This window comes from Parasteatoda tepidariorum, chromosome 3, assembly GCF_043381705.1.
Source record: "Parasteatoda tepidariorum isolate YZ-2023 chromosome 3, CAS_Ptep_4.0, whole genome shotgun sequence".
Taxonomy (NCBI): domain Eukaryota; kingdom Metazoa; phylum Arthropoda; class Arachnida; order Araneae; family Theridiidae; genus Parasteatoda; species Parasteatoda tepidariorum.
This window is the reverse complement of record NC_092206.1, coordinates 74,756,574-74,762,078: the sequence shown is the minus strand read 5'-3', so window position 1 is coordinate 74,762,078 and position 5,505 is coordinate 74,756,574.

Sequence of the window (5,505 nt, the reverse complement as noted above, 5' to 3'; positions counted from 1 at the left end):
GTTATCCTTCAACTATCTTATGGTACTTTAAGATGGATGCAAGTTAACATGTTTTATATAGTAGTGATTTGGTATTTAATATTTATAGTGGTAATTACGCCAGATATGCCGGTAAGGCTTCCTTTATTTTAATCTGGATTGTTTTCTAGGTATTCCACAATCATTGTTTGGAGGCGAATATTAATTTTTGTACGTGAAGCCATTTGAAAATACTACGTTGTAATTTCACTCTACACTACTCTCTATACTTCAAATAAACACAAACTTGGCTTTTAGAACACAAAATTGTTGAAAATGTATGAATTTTTAAGCTTTCAGTTCTAAGTTAATGCGATTTTAACTCGCATAGAAGTAGAGAATACAAACATATCGTTGCCAGATTAATAAATTAGAATTATTATAATTTTCTAATTGGTCAAAGTTAGCCCCGCCTACAAACTTCAATTTCACCGGAATCGTGTGGAATGGGGATTTCGATTCCGGATTCCGATATGCTCATGTTACGACAAAGTGGGTTTTACGAAATTGGCAATCCGATGAAAGCTAGTTTCCGATCGGAATCGTTTCCGAGCGGAATAAGTTTCGATGAGTTGGTAATAGGGCCCCAGGTTTTTATTTCATTCAGATTTTCTTGGAGGTTTTGTGGGGCAATGTTGAGAATTTTTGGATTTCACGATGATTCCAGTGCCATCTGCGAAAAACGATGCGATACTAAAGTCTTGTCTGTCCACAGGGAAGTCGTAGGCAAATAATATAAATAGTATGGGTTCAAAGATACTGCAGTGAGACACTCCTGCTGTTATTTTTCAATTTGTTGACTTCATGTTTTTAAAATTAACTTGAAAGATTCTATTATGTAAGTAGGCCTGTATAATTTTAATGGTACCAGATGGGAATTTTAGTTGTATGAGCTTGAAGATGAGACTCTGATGTCAAACCCGGTCAAAAGCCTTTGAAATATCTAACATCAGTAGTGCTGAACTCAGTTTTTAATGGAGGCCCCGGCCAATACAGTAGAGTCTGAGTACTGTTTGGTCGTATCAAAATGCTTCCGAACATTAATTTGCTCGACAGGTAATGATGTAAGGTGAGGCATGATCCTTGTGTAGATAATTTTTCCGTACGTTTTCCAAAAGTGCACAATAGACTGATGGGTCTATAACTCTCAAATAAAGTAGGATCCTTTCTGGAATTAAGGAAAAGTGTGACATTTGCATTCTTCCAGGCACTAGGGAAATAGTTTAAGGTCAAGCAAGCATTTTAGATGTGAACGATTAGTTGTATATACTGTTTAGATAGTAGCTTGATCATCCTGTGCTTGATATTACCATATTATCACAACTAGGAGCTGTTTTTTTTTAGTTTTTTGATATGATTTATATTTTCTTCTGCGATGGTCAGTTCAATTACCTCTGGTGATAAATATGATATGTTGAATTCTGTTAAATCTTCAATAACGAAGTTGTGGATTGAATATTCATTACCACGTATCAGACTTCCATGTAAGTAATACATTTCTAAACCTGTTGTGGTGATCAAGAAAAATTAAATGATAAAAAATGGTTTTTATGAACATGGAATAAATTTTATACAGTGACAGGCAGGCCAACTACTACGCTTTTTGTAAAATATTTTACAGAGTGGTAGACATTTAAAAACCAAAGTTTTCTGAACTTTCGGTAATTTAGCCAACATAGCCTCACTATGAGAGATCTGGATTCTTGGGTTGGATAAAGAAGAGGATCGTTTGCTCGTCCGTTTTATCCTCTGTGCTACAAGAGAGAGATCTTCCTTTTAGTGGAACTGGGAGTCTGAGGCCTTACGGTCCTTTTCCCATTCATCCCAAAACTAGACTAAGAAACATACATGACAAAAATAAAGTTTGGGGAGCAAAATGGAGTTCAACGATGAGAGATATACTTACTCATATGTGGTGGTTATCTTAGCATCAGCCCCGCCAGGGGCTCTAACTAATTCATCTGAGTGGGAATAAATAAAAAATCGCCGAAGCGCAAATGAATGGTGAAAGATGAGAGATTTGGAACAAAGTGGTGTTTATAAACTTTTAAATCTTTTACATGTATTGGTGTGGAAAATAAGTTTAAATGAATAAAAAATCTTTTATTAAAACAAAAACTTAACTACCACTACAATAAAGTTTTACAAAAGGAGTAGAAAGTTGGCAGGCCTGCAGTGACACGAAACAAGATACTTAGAAAAATCCCCCGTGCCTGATGGTTTATCAAAAATACAAATATCCACAAATATCTCAAGATCTTATCACAATATATTTACAAATTAAATGCAGATTTCTATGACAAGGCCATAAAATGCAATACAGTGAACTTCAGCCAGATATTTAATTTTGACAAGAAAGTACAAAAAATATATAAAACTAAGACCAATAGCTGGTCAATTCACATCCGACGCCTCATATCACAATTATTAAAATAAATGATTAATCACAGATCCATTCATTGCATCAAATTCAACAACAATACTGAAACTTAATCAAGCGTTTCCTCAAGTTGACCATCAAACTATATTTAAAGCAAGCTGCTTCGCATAATTTCCGTTATTATTATTTACTCAACCAAGGTGCTTGAATCCCGCTAGCAGCTACCACATAGACTGCTGACCTTAAAATTCCTGCCACAATTTTCAAAATAAACATGATGGATGGGATAGGGGCCGCCGAGCGGCCCAGGTGCCCAGCTCAACGTGATAAATTTCGTTACCAGTTTGAAATTTTTTGCGGCTCGTTGGGAGCCCCGAGTTAAAAACAAATTTATTCTTCCCGAAAATCAGTTATAAATCAAATGGTTTGACTACCAATTTATTCTTATTTTTGTCATACGTTCTGGTTTGAGTCGATGTTAAATATATTTAACATGAAAGTAGGGAAAAGGGAGTACAGTGTAGATCAGTGTTCCCCAACCCCCGATCCACGGACCAGTACCGGTCCGTGGATCAAATGGTACCGGGTCGTCCATTTCATTGAAACTGAATTTAAATTCCTAGGTTTATACCCAACATTAAAAATATCTGTGTTCCACTAAAATTTTATTTATATTAAAAAAAGAGGCCCCCGAAGGTAGTGACGTAAAATTTGTAATGTTTGTAATGTATCATTGTCTCCGATTACCCACAGATGGAACCGTCTCATTGCAAGAAGCAAAATCAGGGTTCTCATTGATTTAACGTTCTAGTAAGTTAAAATGTTAAATCGTTTTATGTTTATTTTTTGGTGTAACTGTATTTTATTTTAAAGGCATGTTTAAATACAATTAAATTAAAATTGATAAATCAAAATAATCTAAAATATAAGCAATAAACGTCCCACCCCCAGCGGGCCGTGGTAAAATTATCAAACGTTGACAGGTCCGCGATGATAAAAAGGTTGGGGAACACTGGTGTAGACAATGGGGATATTTTTTTTTATTTATCACTGAAAAAATCTCTGTAAATTTCGCAGATTGGAAAAATTATATTACACTTTCAAACAAAGACAAAATACGAGATTGTTAAAAAGTAAATTAAAAAGCAAGGTTTTTATGATGATAAAGTAGCTTCCTAATAATTGATTTAATTTCTAATTAAGATTAATTTCATTTCATTTTTAACAATTGTTGAAACAAGAATACCGAATAAGACGGATAACACAGACAGAATTTATAAATAGCTATTGAATCAATGCACTAAATAGGTTAGATGAATAATATACCATCAGATAATTAAGACCTTTTCTTCAAGGTAATAAAAAAAGTCTCTGACATTTCCTTAATGTTTCAGATTCTAATTTCTTGTTGACGTCGGAAATAAATAAACTTCTGAATTTATAAATATAAACAAGATGAGGAAATTGAAAGAAACTGGGTGTTACTTAGAAATGACATTTAAAAATAGATTTCTGTGGGTTTCTCTTTTTTACAGTGTGAAAATTATGCTGTTATTAATAATTGGAAATGTCGTGATTTCCAAACAGGATTGCTTTCTTATATAATCAATCTATCAATGCCAAACTTCACATTTGATGGTAATGGAGAAAGTTTGTTTACAAGAAAAAAAATGTAGTTCATTTACATTTAAATTAAATAGTAGGTACTATTTATCTATCTATCTTAAAACATAAAACACTAATGAGTAAAATATTAATAAAACGCCGATAAAATTTCTTATTTGCGTTGGCAACAATTAATTGAAAATTAAAAGGAATATGAAGCGAATCAGTAGTCAGTATGAGTAGTATTTATCTATCTGTCTTAATACATAAAACACTAATGTGTAAAATGTTAAAAAAATATCGATGAAATTTCTTATTTGCGTTGGCAACAATCAATTGAAAATTAAAAAGAATATGAAGCGAATGAGTAGTCATTAGCATAAAAAAAAACATCTTATAAGAAATAATCAAATAATTACTTCTCAATAAGAAAATAACATCACTAACTTCCACCAAACATGAATTTTCAATTATCATTTAATGAAGCGTAACCTCATGTCTTTCTTGCGTGATATCCTTTAATTTATTATTTAATTTAGTCTAGGTGACCACAGTCTCGAAAAACTTAAAAAGTGTTCTAAGACGAAAACTGTTTTATCTGGTTCACATCAACTAAAACTATTTATAAATATATAAGGGTATTAAATTTCTCAGAATCCTAAAAGCGAAATTAAAACTATTTTTATAGGCTGTAAAAAGCACCTAACACGCCAGTTATGCTTAATAAATTAAGGTATTGGGATTGTAGATATTATGGTAATAGTACTACCACAATACTTGCCTAATAATACGTAGATACCTGATAGACTAATAGGTACTGTGACTATACGTTTTTACAGATCGTGGATTACACATAAATCAAAGGTTCCTGCAAGGTTCATACGCATGTGTAAAATAAATTAAGGTGAGCAAGTTTTTTGTTAAGTCATAACGTTACTAAAATGCTTGACCACCAACTGTGATTAGTGTTTAGTAATTGAAAGAGGTTAGAATAACATATCACTATAGTACAGCAAATTTTAAACTGGTTTTAATAAATGCTAAGTTTGATAAAATATTTAATAACTTCGATTTTTTTCTTGGTTTGTCATAGCTTTATGTTTTCTTAATTTAATTATTTTAATTGGTTTCCATGGTTTGAAAAACTATTTTATTATTTGAGGATTGCTACTATTTGAATCTCATTTTTTTTTTTTAAATTATGCGAAGTTTAAAAATACTTAATTTTTTGTTGAGTTTTTGGGGGTGATCAAAATATATTTAAATTTATTAAATTTATTGCATATCTTAAAAATGCTCTATTTCATGTATGTGAAGTTTTTCAGTTCGATTTCAAACAATACGACATGTTATAGAGGCCCAAAACATTTCTGNAACTAATCCAAATTTTTGAAAAAGAAAAAAAATACTTCTTCATTATGTCAAAACACAATTATGTGCCGAGTTTCGTGCCTGGGCGAGGCTTCTGGGGCGATATATTGTGATTACAGACACACACACAC